The following is a 16,577-nucleotide window of genomic DNA, read 5'->3' on the forward strand; positions in this document are numbered from 1 at the left end:
ATGATGAACAATTGTGCTTCTTACAAAATTTTAAAACTTGTGGTCTCCAGGTTTTGGTGTTTCTCGGTGGGGGGGGGGGGGGGGGGGCTCTATTTATAAATAAAGTGAAAATGTGTTAATTCTTTGAAAATCTTCAACTAAGTGCATAGTTATGATGATGAGGGTACCTCTACCAACTTTATCAATTTTATGACTCTGGGACATGGGTTTTAGTGTTAAGGTAGGGGTGTGTTGAATCTGTAGAGAAAATGCATTATTTCTTTGAAAATCTTCTCTGCTCCTTGGCATATCGAAGGCAAACAGAATTAAGATTTTAAAAAGCAAGGATATTTTTACCAGATTTTTAGGTCACCTGAGTCACTCAGGTGACCTATTGCTATCTGTTTTCGTCCGTCGTCGTCCGTCGTGCGTCGTGCGTCGTGTGTTAACATTTGAACATTTTCAGCTTCTTCTCTGAAACCACTGAACCAATTTCAACCAATTTTAGCATATGGCATCTATGTGTGAAGGGGAACAAAATTTTTGAATATCATGGTCCCTGCCCCCCTGGGGCCTGAGGGGTGGGGCTAAAACCACCAAAATTAATGCAATCTTTAAAAATCTTCTTCTTTACTCCTTGACATCAAGCAGTCAAACTGTTGGCATGATTGTAATAAGCATTGAGCCCTCTACCAAAATTGTGAAATTCATGGCCCCAGGGTCAGGGGTTCTGGTGCTAGGGCGGGGCTATATAGATCATATAGTGAAAGTGCATTATTTCTTTGAAAATCTTCTTCTCTACTCCTGGGTATTATTGAAACAAATTAAATACATAGTTATGTTAATCAAGAGTGACTCTACCAAAATTGTGAAATTCATAGCCCCAGGGTCAGGGGTTCTGGTGCTAGGGGGAGGGGGGGGGACACTATATAGATCATATAGTGAAAGTGCATTATTTCTTTGAAAATCTTCTTCTCTACTCTTGGGTATTATTGGAACAAATTGAATACATAGTTATGATAAGCAAGGGTGACTCTACCAAAATTGTGAAATTCATGGCCCCGGGGTCAGGGGTTCTGGTGCTAGGGTGGAGTTATATAGATCATATAGTGAATGTGCATTATTTCTTTGAAAATCTTCTTCTCTACTCTTGGGTATTACTGAAACAAATTAAATACATAGTTATGTTAATCAAGAGTGACTCTACCAAAATTGTGAAATTCAGAGCCCCAGGGTCAGGGGTTCTGGTGCTAGGGGGAGGGGGGGTGCTATATAGATCATATAGTGAAAGTGCATTATTTCTTTGAAAATCTTCTTCTCTACTCCTGGGTATTATTGGAACAAATTGAATACATAGTTATGATAAGCAAGGGTGACCCTACCAAAATTGTGAAATTCATGGCCCCAGGGTCAGGTGTTCTGGTGCTAGGGTGGGGTTATATAGATCATATAGTGAAAGTGCATTATTTCTTTGAAAATCTTCTTCTCTACTCCTGGGTATTATTGAAACAAATTAAATACATAGTAATGATAAGCAAGAGTGACTCTACCAAAATTGTGAAATTCAGAGCCCCAGGGTCAGGGGTTCTGGTGCTAGGGGGAGGGGGGGTGCTATATAGATCATATAGTGAAAGTGCATTATTTCTTTGAAAATCTTCTTCTCTACTCCTGGGTATTATTGGAACAAATTGAATACATAGTTATGATAAGCAAGGGTGACTCTACCAAAATTGTGAAATTCATAGCCCCAGGGTCAGGGGTTCTGGTGCTAGGGGGAGGGGGGGGGTGCTATATAGATCATATAGTGAAAGTGCATTATTTCTTTGAAAATCTTCTTCTCTACTCCTGGGTATTATTGGAACAAATTGAATACATAGTTATGATAAGCAAGGGTGACTCTACCAAAATTGTGAAATTCATAGCCCCAGGGTCAGGGGTTCTGGTGCTGGGGGGGGGGGGGGGCACATGTACAGTATATAGATCATATAGTGAAAGTGCATTATTTCTTTGAAAATCTTCTTCTCTACTCCTGGGTATTATTGAATCAAATTGAATACATAGTTATGATAAGCAAGGGTGACTCTACCAAAATTTTGAAATTCATGGCCCCAGGGTCAGGGGTTCTGGTGCTAGGGTGGGGTTATATAGATCATATAGTGAAAGTGCATTATTTCTTTGAAAATCTTCTTCTCTACTCCTGGGTATTATTGAAACAAATTAAATACATAGTTATGATAAGCAAGAGTGACTCTACCAAAATTGTGAAATTCATGGCCCCAGGGTTAGGGGTTCTGGTGCTAGGGCGGGGCTATATAGATCATATAGTGAAAGTGCATTATTTCTTTGAAAATCTTCTTCTCTTCTCTTGGGTATAATTGAAACTAATTAAATACATAGTTATGATATAGGAAGGGTGACTCTTCCAAAATAGTGATTTTCATGACCCTTGGATCAGGGGTTCTGATGTTAGGGCCGGGCTCTATTTATTTTATAGTGAAAATGCATTAATGCTTTAAAAATCTTCTTCTCTGCTCCTGGGTATTTTTGAAACAAACTAAGTACATTGTTATGATAAGCAATGATGTCTCTTCCAAAATTGTGAAATTCATGGCCCCAGGGACAGGGATTCTGGTTCTAGGGTGGGGCTATTATAGATCCTATAGTGAAGGTGAATTTTTTCTTCTGTGAAAAAGCACAATTTCTTTGAAAATATTCTTTTCTGCTTCTGGTTAAAAAGCAAAGAAGCTAAGTATATAGTTATGATGAGCAAGAGTGCTTCTTCCAGAGTAGTGAATTGCATGACCCGGGTCAGATGTGCTGGTGCAAGGGTGGGGCTCTTGATAATATAGTGAAAATGCATTAATTCTATTAAATAATCCTGTCTGCTCCTTAGTGTTAAGCAGATAAACAAAGTGATTACTTATGATGAGCAAAACTTCTGGTCCCAGGGTGAGAGACTCTAGTGTTTCTTGGTGCAGAGGAGGGGGGGGGTCTATTGATAATATAGTGAATCTGAAGTAAAAATGCATTATTTCTTTAAAAATTTTCTCTGCACTTCGGCATATCAGAGGCAAAAAGATTAAAAGTTTTAATAAGGAAGGGTATTTTTACCAGATTTTTGAACATCTGGACCATTTGTTCAAGTGTTCTGGTCATGGCCAGGGCTCTATTAATTTGTATTCTACTGAGAGGAGTTATTCCCCTTTGCCATTTACTTTTGATAATTAATCACTGTAAACAATGTACTTGAAAGGTTAATAGAATAAGAGAATTAAGCAAGAATTTTTATTGTATAATACAAAAAGTATTTTCATAGTTTTAATGATCAGATAGACTTGTAAGTAATAGATAAATAAAAATGGAACAAAAATAACTTGTCTTATTAAATGTTCATCAAAGACAAAGAGAGACCAATGTAAGAGATTTCAACAAGAAATCAAAATAGTACAGAAGCCATGGGCGGATACAGGATTTGTGATTGGGGGGGGGGGGGGGTTGTGGATAACTGTGTTCAGGCAGGGGGTCTGGGGGTGGGTCCAGGGCGAAGCCCTGGTGGGGGCCCAGGGGGCGAAGCCCCCGGGAGCTCCTGGCTTTTCGTGTATTTTAAGAGTAAAACCAGGCACAATAATAGGGGTATTGGTTAGTTTATATGTACCAAAGTTTGGCATTATTAATACTAGTCATATCATACTTTGAATAGAGGGGGCCCAGGGGGCAAAGCCCCCGGAAGCTCCTGGGTTTTCGTGTATTTTAAGAGTAAAACCAGGCACAAAAATAGCGGTATTGGTTTGTTATAAACCAAAGTATGGCATTATTGATATTAGTCATATCATACTTTGAAAATTTTAAGGGGGGGGGGGGCGTGCGCCCCCCACGCCCCCCCTTAAATCTGCCAATGGAAGCACTGATAGGTTTTTAATACACTGTATAGTGATAGTGATAAATGGGGAACAGATTAGAACCTAATTCATAAACTATCAATGAATACTAGATTAATTATTTTGTTGATCCTGATCACCCTAGTATTTTTCTTGCTTTTGGGCAACAAAGCTTCACCTTTCAGTTCATTTTATACTCAGAGCTATGGATCCTCTAAATTGTTGGATTATACTCAGGTGACTGTTAAGGCCCTTGGGCCTCTTGTTGAACATCAGGACCATTTGGTCAAGTGTTCTGGTCCTAGTCAGGTCTCTATTAATTTGTATTCAACTGAGAGAAGTTATTCCCCTTTGCCATTTACTTTTGATAATTAATCACTAATGTATTTGAAAGTTTATAGAATAAGAGAATTATGCAAAAATTTTATTGAATAATACAAGAATGAATTTCATAGTTTTAATGATCAGGTAGACTTGTAAATAATAAATGAATAAAAATGAGACAAAAATTACTTATTAAATGTTCTTCAAAGACCAAGAGAGGCCATTGTGAGAGGTCACAATGTGGGGTTAAAAGTAGTACAGAGGAACTAATAGTTTGTTAATAGTCTGCATGGTGATAGTGCTAAATGGGAGATAGATTAAAATTTAATGTATGAGTTGTTATTGAATACTAGACTAATTATTTCATTGATCCTGATCATCCTATTTCTCTTGCTTTTGGGCAACAAAGCTTCATCTATCAGTTTATTTTATACTCTATGGATCCTCTAAATTGTTGTATTATACTCAGAAGACAGTTAAGGCCCTTGGGCCTCTTGTTTTTCATGGGGAGTGTAATAATTTCAAGTCATTATGATCGCAAAAATATTGAATTTCTATTACACTTTTGAGGAGTTGGGTTTTAAATATCATGGCTGTAAAATATTAACCCCACTTAGAGGTTCATGGAAACTGTTTTCAAGATACAATGCCTTTCACTATAGGATCTATATGAATGAATATAGATGAAGTGCCTTCAAAATATTGAACTTTCCTCTTACATTTTAATTTTTCATTAGGTGGGTGGGGGTGCAAGATTTTATGGTTGCAGAATTCAGACACCCCTCCCCTTTTTTAGGTCACCTGAGTCACTCAGGTGACCTATTGCTATCTGTTTTCGTCCGTCATCGTGCGTCGTGTGTTAACATTTGAACATTTTCAGCTTCTTCTCTGAAACCGCTGAACCAATTTCAACCAATTTTAGCATATGGCATCTATGTGTGAAGGGGAACAAAATTTGTGAATTTCCCTGGGGACTGAGGGGTGGGGCGAAAACCACCAAAATTAATGCAATCTTTAAAAATCTTCTTCTTTACTCCTGGACATCAAGCAGTCAAACTGTTGGCATGATTGTAATAAGCATTGAGCCCTCTACCAAAATGAAATTCATGGCCCAGGGTCAGGGGTTCTGATGATTGGGCGGGGCTATATAGATCATAAAGTGAAAGTACATGCATTATTTCTTTGAAAATCTTCTTTTCTACTCCTGGATATTATTGAAACAAATTGAATACATAGTAATGATAAGCAAGGGTGACTCTACCAAAATTGTGAAATTCATGGCCCCAGGGTCAGGGGATCTGGTGCTAGGGCGGGGCTATATAGATCATATAGTGAAAGTGCATTATTTCTTTGAAAATCTTCTTCTCTACTCCTGGGTATTATTTAAACAAATTAAATACATAGTTATAATAAGCAAGGATGCCTCTTCCAAAATTATGAATTTCATGGCCCCTGGATAAGGGGTTCTGGTGTTAGGGCGGGGCTCTATTTATTATATAGTGAAAATGCATTAATGCTTTAAAAATCTCCTTCTCTGCTCTTGGGTATTATTTAGACAAACTAAGTTCATTGTTATGATAAGCAAGGATGCCTCTTCCAAAATTGTGAAATTCATGGCCCAAGGGACAGGGGTTCAGGTGCTAGGGTGGGGCTATATAGATCATATAGTGAAGGTGAATTATTTCTTTGAAAATCTTCTTCTCTGCCCCTTTGTATTATTTTAACAAACTTAGAACATTGTTGTGATACGCAAGGATGCCTCTTCCAAAATTGTGAATTTCATGGCCCCAGGGTCAAGGGTTCAAGGGGGGGGCTCTGTTGATTATATAGTGAAAAAACAAAATTTCTTTGAAAATATTCTTTTCTGCTTCTGGTTAAAAAGCAAAGAAGCTAAGTATATAGTTATGATGAGCAAGGGTGTTTCTTCCAGAGTAGTGAATTGCATGACCCCTGGGCCAGATATGCTGGTGTAAGGGTGGGGCTCTTGATAATATAGTGAAAATGCATTAATTCTATTAAATAATCCTGTCTGCTCCTTAGTGTTAAGCAGATAAACAAAGTGATTACTTATGATGAGCAAACTTCTGGTCCCAGGGTGAGATGCTCTGGTGTTTCTAGGTGGGGAGGGGGGCTCTATTGATGATATAGTGAATCTGTAGTAAATATGCATTATTTCTTTAAAAATCTTCTCTGCACCAGGGCATATCAGAGGCAAAATGAGTAAAAGTTTTAATAAGGGAAGGGTATTTTTACCAGATTTTTGAACATCTGGACCATTTGGTCAAGTGTTCTGGTCCTGGCTAGGGCTCTATTAATTTGTATTCTACTATGAGGAGTTATTCCCCTTTGCCATTTACTTTTGATAATGAATCACTGTAAATAATATACTAGAAAGGTTAATAGAATAAGAGAATTATGCAAGAATTTTTATTGTATAATACAAAAAGTACTTTCATAGTTTTAATGATTAGGTAGACTTGTAAGTAATAGATAAATAAAAATGAGACAAATATAACTTGTCTTAAATGTTCATCAAAGACCAATAGAGCCAATGTAAAAGATTTCAACAAGGCATTAAAATAGTGCAGAAGCACTGATTGTTTGTTAATTTACTGTATGGTGATAGTGATAAATGGGGAACAGATTAGAACCTAATTTATGAACTGTTAATGAATACTAGACTAATTCTTTTGTTGGTCCTGATCACCCTATTTGTCTTGCTTTTGGGCAACAAAGCTTCACCTTTCAATTAATTTTATACTCTATGGATCCTCTAAATTGTTGTATTATACTCAGGTGACCTTTAAGGCCCTTGGGCCTTTTGTTTACTTCAGTGATCAACAAGAGGGGTTCAAAATAATATGGCTGGTAAATATTGTACCCCAATTAGACTTCTGTAGGTACTCATTTCTGTTTAATGTTGCTCTCTTCCTTCAAAAACACCAAATATTCCAGTTACACTCTATGGGATGAACTATTGAACCTAGCCCTTTGTGTTGACTGGCCATTCTCGTCTGTCTGGTGGACTACCGAGGAAATTAACCAGATCTGTGTACTCGGAGACCTCCATCTCCTCTTGAAGATGACGTTGTAAATGATTGCATTTGCTTTGATTAGCTCGATTTTAGCACCAGAATGATGTATGTAAGCAAAACACCCCTCAAACTGGGCTACCCAGTTTGTACACTCTCTAAACACTTTATTGAATAATATAGAAACCATCAAGGGGAAACAATAGACAGTGGGTATTATTGACCTCCACGCAATGACACCTCCCTGTGTACACACAATACACAGGTGCTACATGTATATCCCTGTTACCTCCTCAATGGAGAGATACTACAATGCTCCTTGAATTTTGTTTTTTCAAATTGTAAATTATACCAAAAAAATAATAATAAAATAAAAAAATACCTTATGGGATGGGATAAAAGACAAAGAAATAAATATTTCATAATTGTTTTTCCATCAGACATATCAAGTTATTTTAGTTATTTGATGTAGACTATTTGGGGTTTGATGGTAAAAGACAATTATTTTTAATTTCCTGTCGGCAATTTCAGACTTCAATATTTTGATTATATTATTTTACTCTCACTTCTTTAGGTATTGCACAGATAAAAAAAAAATACAATTTTAATATAAAGATACCCAACCCTCGAGATCCAACAATTAAATCAAAGTTAGTGTGTGTGAGACGGGTACGTATTAGATACATTAAAATTAGGAGGTACAACATTTCGCCATAATCTTAGGAACCCTTATGCTTTAAACAGAGAATGTCTGTAATGGGGTTCTAAATATTATGGCCATAAGGCTATAATATATTAAACCCGGGGTTCAAAATATTATGGCCATAAGGCTATGATATATTGAACCCCGGGTTCAAAATATTATGGCCATAAGGCTATAATATATTAAACCCCAAGTTCAAAATATTATGGCCATAATATTTTGAACCCCGGGATCAATATTTTATAGGGGGGGGGGTCAATATTTCGCAGCTATATTTTGAACCCGGGTTCAAAATATCGCGGGGTTCAATATATTATATGACACCGGCTGTGCTAAAATACTAGTACCCTGGAATTTCACAATTTGAACCATTTCTCTCTATATAATAATCTAAAAATTAACATTTAAACTGTATTCAAAGTTGTTGAACACCCCCCCCCTCCCCAAAAAGTCACCTGGGTTATTCAAGTGACCCATTGCTCTCCGTAAATTTTTTCGGCTTCTTCTCTGAAAAGGAAGGCTAAACTAGTGTACTTTTAACCAAATGTATGTAGAATCTATTTGTTGAACAAATTGTGCTCTTGGCAAAACGCAATCGGTTCATGTCTTCTGAAGCCTTGAATATATAGGAAAATTTAATTAATAATTAAGTATGCCCCCTACAGACACCAATGATAGCCTAAAACGTCATCCCATGGACTCAAATGAGTGTATTAAAACTGGGCAGCTGTTGCAGATTCTGGGGATGCGGTTCTCTGACGGATAATATGCATATTCTTTTTGTGCTGTGCATGTCCAGTTGGTTAAATCTGGCAATTTAGATGCATGGCCAAGGCAGGACTAGATACTTTGGCTTTGCAAAAATGCACTTGTCAGACAAACAGTATGTGGCTTTGTATCGTCAGATTGAAATCTGGCCCCAGGATGCTGCGTTGTTGGAAAGTCATGTGTAGGTAGGACATCGTCAGAGTATCATTTTGCTGTCAAAAGTCCTTGAACCAAATCAGTTGTGTTTAACATTACCAACGCCAGAAGTATCAACCTCCCAGATGCAGTTTTCTGCAAAACGTTTATTACCAAGCTTTTATACTCTGACTCTTCCAACAGACTTTGCAATAAAAAAAAACCTGGACTCATAGCTAAATCAAACTGTTGAGCGGTGTTGCTGTGGCCAAACTCTGTTGGCCTGAGACCTTTGAAGTCGATATCGGCGGTGTTGTGGGGTCAGAACAATGACATGAATAAGTCATCTGGCTCTAATTCCATCATCCTGTTGTCAATTGCAAACGGTTTCGTTTGAAATTCTATACAGTTAAGGGATAGCTAATGCTGTAGACGACGTCATTGTGGATGTTGATGAAGATGATGCAAACCAATGAACCGACCCTGTGCTGCTGATGTCACGCGTGATCTGCAATGTTTTTGGCGATCATTTGTTGTACCACGATGTTGGTGTCTTTTATAAGTGAGATATAGTGCTTTGTGCAACATTAAAACTTCTTGCAATTGTAGACTGTGGTACACCTGCTTTCAGTTGCCCAATTTCCTTTTTTATGTTGATCATCGTTCTCAGATGCGGCATTTTTAAATAGCGTCAATTTTCAAAACTTCGAGAATAAAAAAAAATCGAGAACCCCAGTTTTTGGTAGACTTTTGTATAGTGTCTGAATGATGTGGATCAGAAACTAACAAAAGAAAAGTGTAAAACACACACACACACACCCTCACACACACAAAATTTATCGGATGAGAGCGTATAAACCGAGGTCCCGTGTGGTAGTAGGTGCTGGCATGAAAAAGATCCTTCACTGCTCAAAGGCCTTAAACAACCAAATAAACAAACATGTTTTTCAATGATGCAAGAGGTCTACAGCAACAGTGATCTAGAAACTTAACTATGGAGCTGATGCACTGTAATCAGTGTTCTAGAAACTGTTGCTTATCATGTGACCTAGAGAGGGTATATATAGAGCTGCAGTCAATCGGTAACGTTATTTGGAAGAAAGGATTTGGTGATCGAGGTGGATGGCTTAATACTGAAGGTTTGCCGCAGGTGGATTGCCAAATATATGTAGGAGGCTTGTCAAATTTCATTGTTAGGACTATTCTTTTGACCATAGTTATAGCGGTTAGCATTTTAGAGGTTGGCCTTCTGGAGGTTTGCTCATCTTTTTGTCGTTCTTCCTCGGTCAGGGAAGATGTAAGACTTCAGAGGTAAGCAGTTCACTGGCCGTCCTGAATAAGGCATTAACACAGTAACTGCTGCTTCTGGAGTTGGACCACCTTTATTAGGCTTGCCTCTAAGATGGACGTTTCAACCTAAATTTCATAATGCATGCTTCTAGAGGTATGTAAATTCATGCATAAACTAGAAAGAAGGCCGTCCAAGTGTGATTTCCCCATAAGTAAGGGAAGAGTCTTATTTGTAAGTCTTACCAAGTGTGATTTTTCCCCCAAGTAAGGGAATGGTCTTATTTGTACATTATATATTGGCAGACCAATAGTTATGTAGACAAATCTATCTGTCTACATATTGAAATTCAAATATAAATCCACAGTGATCGGTAAATTACGGATAATTTAAAAAAAAGAAACACGAAAACGTTAATTAGTAAAGCTTTTGCGCTTTCATATCAAATCTTCAGAAGCTTTACATGAAATTACATAGCCCCATTTCATTGAACATGCATATTCAATAGCCCTTCTACCGTTCATGGTAGCTCAGTCGGTAGAGCACTCGCTCCGTGATCGGGAGGTCGTGAGTTCGAATCTCGGCTTTAGTCGATAAAAAATGGGTAGCAACTGTTCCTCCGCCATGCGCTCGGCATTTTGAAGTAAAAGTTGCGGGTCCTTCGAATTAGACCTTTAAAACCGAGGCCCCGTATCACGACAGGCGTTGGCACAATAAAGATCCCTCGCTGCTCAATTACCCTGAGTGCCGAGTAATGGTCAAAATTTGGAGCCCTTCACCGGTATATGGTGACGTCTCTATATGAGTGAAATATTCTCGAATGGGACGTAAAACAACATACAATCAATCAATCAATAGCCCTACCCTAAGCTATGTTACTTATTGTAAAGCTTCTGAAGATTTTAAATGAAAGCGCTATCAAGCTTTACTAAATGTTTCCGTAAAAAGGGATGGCAATTTGTAACCGGTTTACCGGTCGGTAGAAAATCTCTAATCGTTTAGTCGGAAAAACTAAATATACGTTGAAATTTCCTTAAAATTCACTTTACAAAGAAACTCTGAATATTAATAAGTTATAATGTTTTCACATGTTACACAGCTGATTTGGAAGTAATTAACGTTCCCCTGCTTGAGATCGTTGGGATAATTCGTCAGTTTGTGAAGTATTAAATGTTGTTTAAACACCAAATCGTCACCCAGCCTGTTCTGTATTTGTTTAATGACATTAATTAATTGTTGTGTACTCTGAACTGATTACTATGTATATTTTCCCCCGTCTATCCTGCAGTTATCTGTCAAATTATGTTTTTAAGACAAATATTGTAATAACTAGGTTTTTATTTATGGTGACAATGCAGAATGACCTTTTGTAACATTTGGTGTGGAAAAAAATTAATGTCTTTGATATCATAGGAATGTTTTCTTAAATTTTTCTGCCTTTTAAAAATTGAAATAAAATATATAAAGTGTACGGATCAAGCATAAACAGAATATTGCCAAAGTCTTTTTTAGTTAACTTAAGTTTATGAATAGTGTTTACTTTAAAAAAAAAATGTCAGAAAAGTGTGTATTTAGATACGATTAACCGGTTAATCGGTTGGAAAGAACGTCTTGAGGTTATAACCAAATAGCAATTCTGTATTCGATTGCCATCCCTTCTCTCTCTCTCTCTCTCTCTCTCTCTATATATATATATATATATATATTAGGGATGTCAACTAGTACCCGGTTAACCGAGTACTCGATCGAACGACCGAGTATAGAATACTAAAAATGAAACTCGGTTACTCGGATGTGTATTTTTTTTTTTATTTTAAAGTACATATTTTTATCAAAAACTCAAAATAATAACTTAAATATGTATACGGTAATTAGCGTGTGGTCATCTACACCTGTAAAACACCCGTTTTCGCCTGTGGCAGTGTATATACAGAAATTAGTGGTTACCAAATTAGTGACCAATCACCTATTGTGGTCTTTAATTTTTGGAAGGCTTCAATGATTGTTTTCGTGAACATCGTTTAAGTATGGTCTATTATCTTAAAATCATTTTTAAATTATCAAGTTAATATACGGCAGCGAAATCGGACATGCATATAAATGCTGCTACCCACTTCAAAAGTTGGAAAATATTTAGAAATAATTAAAGATTCAAAAAATGATGAAAGTCAGTTTGCGTAATAAGTTTAGTGTATAAAGGGGGAACAACTAACATATGAAATGAAAGAAAAAGTGAGCAAGCTCACATACCCCACGCTCCCCCAAAACTCGACAATTCAAGACGTAATGAATGGCACAGTGCATTTTAAATACACAGTATAATTCAAAAAGGGCATTACATGCAAAAAAATCATCACATCAAAACTTCTTGCATATAAGGACATTCAAATCTTTGTATGTTACAAATTTAATTGGGCTGAAGTTTCTAGATAAATAATGGAATCAAAATTTCTTCGTAATATACAAATCAATACATTATGTCTGAAATACCTACAAAATTTAAGGAAATTCAGTGCAGCAGTTATGCTGACAAACTGTTATTTAAATTCCTCAGTGATTTCAATTTGTTAATGAGTGTAAGTCCATGCCCAACACATGACAATTTACACATTTAAATAATTGATGGAAACAAAATTATGATGTATAGTCATATGAATTTATTTATATACTGTACTTAAGAAATTATTTAAGGCAAAGCGTCAATTTGGGGGGTGGGGGGGGGGGGGTGAGAACTATCTAAGATTGTGTGTGTGTGTGTGTGTGTGTGTGTGTGTGTGTGTGAGGGAGGGGGTATGTGTGTGTGTTAAATCATTAATATTTTGATCTCAAAATCAATAGGGGTCTTTTAAGGTCATAAAATATTTCACATAAAATTTCATTACAAATGCCGATTCCAGTGGATTTCCTTATTACCTAGCTGGAAAGTTTCTTCAATAATAGGCAAAACTCTTAAGGCAAAAATAATGGAATCGGAATATCCTGGTAATATTCACATCTATACACTGTGTACTAAATATCTGCAAAGTTTAACCAAATTCTGTGCAGCAGTTTAAGAGGAGTTGCACTAACAAACTGCTCATCTCTATAATCAATATAAGGCCAAAAATCTAGGTTGAAAAGTGCCGAAATTCCAAGAAAAATAAAGGATCGGAATTTCCTGGTAATATGCACATCTACACACTGTGTACTAAATATCTGCAATGTTTGACGAAATTCTGTACAGCGATTTAAGAGGAGTTGCGCTGACAAACTGTTCATCTCTATATTCAAGATATGGCAAAAATCTAAGTTGAAAAGGGCCGAAATTCCCAGAAAAATAATGGAATCGGAATTCCCTGGTAATATGCACATCTACACACTGTGTACTAAATATCTGCAAAGTTTGACCAAATTCTGTGCAGCGTTTTCAGAGGAGTTGCGCTGACAAACTGTTCATCTCTATATTCAAGATATAGCCAAAAATCTAAGTTGAAAAGTGCCGAAATTCCCAGAAAAAATAAAGGATCGGAATTTCCTGGTAATATGCACATCTACACATTGTGTGCTAAATATCTGCAAAGTTTGACGAAATTGTGTGCAGCTGTTTATGAGGAGTTGCGCTGACAAAAAAAAAAAAAAAAAAAAAAAAAAAAAAAAGGACTAACGGACTGACTGACTGACACACTGACTGACGGACGGGTCAAAAACATTATACCTCAAGCAACTTGTTGCGTGGAGTATATTAATATTAGATTAGCGATCCCAACAACGTCCGTTCCTTCTCTTTCGCTATTCTAATCATCACAAACCAACATTTTTTTTTATTTTTGGTGTATTAATTGTGTCTTATGTGTTTATTTGATAAATAAGTATAGTACCAAAAATCATCCCCGTTGGAATCGATGTTTATTTAAAATAAACGTGATAAAAACAGCTTAGGAGTTTAACAGAGTTTAATTTTTAGAAAAACGTGTTTGAAAATGTAACATTTTGTACCAAATGACTCATCTAGCCAATTTTCAAGTTCTTTTTTAGCAAATAAAAATACAATATCAGGAAAATATTTCCCTCTCCTATTTCACAGGAACCCAATACATCAAAAGATCATTTCTAAAATTTCATGTGACAGATCAATGAAATTTTCACTTTTCAAGTGCGCCCAGATTCCTGCCGAATGCCAATCAAAAGCGCCCTCGTTCTTTAACAGTTTCAAAGAATCGAGTGCAAATGTTTAGGTCAAGTATTATTAGTAATTCAAAAATATTGGCAAACAAAATGGAAGTCAATGGTTTTAACATAATCCAGATTTGTAGACTGGTCTTTATTACTGAACGATGGTAAAACGAATTATCGGTCAGCTTGGAATTATTCTATTGGGAAGTTATCTCTCTTATTAAAGGGTTGTTTCACCTTAAACCCAGAGGAACTCATGATATTCAGGTGACCGTCAATTAAGGTCGATCTCTTGCTTCCTGAATTCATAGAATATCTTCAAGTCATTACATCACATCTAACTTCCATTATTGTACATCATTGCCAAGATAGGGTAAATTCTGTGCTAAATTCCGTTCAAAATCTTTAGTTGTACATCTTCCAAACAAAGTCAACATGTCTTTAAGTTAATTGAATACACCCAATTTTGGTAATACACCACTTTAATTTTGTATCTCATTTCGGCTATACCGAACAGAGTCTGAAATCCAGATTTAGACATATTTGATAACACAGTTATACAGACGTTGAATCACTTTGGTGCTAACCGGATGTGTTTGCTCTGAATACTAAAGTAAACATGGAATAGCCTTGTTAGGAATTATAAATAAATTCCATTCAATTTAATAATTTTAACGGTAGTGATAAAAGAATGGACATCAACGAAATATTTGAAAAGATTAGTGCCCTGCTGTTATTAATGAGAGTTTACTGAGAGGGGATGAACATGTGCCTAAAAAGGTGAGATGCTTGTTATAAACTAAGACTAGAGTTTATATTGAAAATTTTTATCTGTACATGAATTAAAAGTATATCTATATATTGTATTCTGTGATAAAGATTACAAGACAAATTATAGCAATCAAATGCAAGTTTAGGTTTATTACAAAATATTATAGCTATATACGAGGATTGTAAGAGAATAACAGCTATTTATGCTAAAACTTTAACTAAATTGGATCATGAAACATGCATAGGCCTACATAACAGATACTTAAGATATATTGAAATTTTTTTTTCTAATTTATGGTCAAAAGATACATAGGCCTAGCATTGAAACTTCTAATGAGTCAAAAAAAAAAAAACCCAAAGCTTTTTTGAATAAATGACCACCCAATTCTGATATCCAATAATTGATAAGTCAAAATTTGCTTTTTTAACATCTGAATATGTAGAAGCTTGAGACTGGAATAAAATCATTATCAAAATCTGTCAAAAATTTCAGTTCCATGTCTATAAAAACTTACAGAAAGTAACAGATATTAAAACAAAACAATGCAATCAGTAAATAACACACACACACACACACACATCTTTTAAGTTAGCAGGGCATTAATAATGGTGTTAGATGATATAATTACTGATCTGTCTGTAGTATATGACTCCACTTTGTTCAGTCTCAGTCTCACAGGACCTTGGGGGTGTTTTTATGTTTAAACTCAATCCTGCCGTTTTCAATGCATGTCTTAACAGTTTGTATTATATGAAATACAAACATTACAAACATTAAAAGCTTTTATTCACATATATAGGAAACACTTTTCAAATGTTGCTCAAGTTCTCTCTCTTGTGCCTCTATTGGTGTTAAGCTCACATGATTTGCATTATCATGTGAGCAAAATGTTGAAACCAAAAGAAAAAGCAAAAAAGACTGTTCTTCCTTATATCTATTGATTCAATAAAACATTAGATATATACTTTATTTATATTCAATAAAACATTAGATATATATACTTTATTTATATTGAATAAAACATTAGATATATACTTTATTTATATTCAATCAAACATTAAATATATATACTTTATTTATATTCAATAATCATGATTATTATCAATCTAAGTCTGCAAGCCCCATCCAGTGTATTAACATGCTGAGAAGAAAGACAGCTTTTTGTTACTTTTTTCCCCTTGTTTTTTTGTTTTTGTTTTTTGTTTGTTTGTTTGTTTGTTTTTGTTGGTAAGATACTCATTTTACTTTTAGAGAGAGAGAGGTGATTTCAAAAGATACAGAATTAGCAATTTATTAAATGATTTTGCTCCATTTATATACATGTATATTGTAACACACTTTGATATATTCAGTCATGAAAACTAACTAATTAATTTTTTAACTCAATCTTTTTAAACTTATATTTTTTTCATCTGTAACAGGAACGACATAACTTTGAGATTCTGCGTAGTTTGTTGCCCCTCTAATCTATAAAATAAGTGACTGTTAGCAATTACATATAGTTTTTTTCTTCTTCCAACATGTATTCATTTTTTTCGTCTAAAAA

The sequence above is a fragment of the Saccostrea echinata genome, unplaced genomic scaffold, assembly GCF_033153115.1.
Source record: "Saccostrea echinata isolate AGI-Se365-2 ecotype Australia unplaced genomic scaffold, CSIRO_AGI_Sech_v1 ptg000001l, whole genome shotgun sequence".
Classification (NCBI taxonomy): domain Eukaryota; kingdom Metazoa; phylum Mollusca; class Bivalvia; order Ostreida; family Ostreidae; genus Saccostrea; species Saccostrea echinata.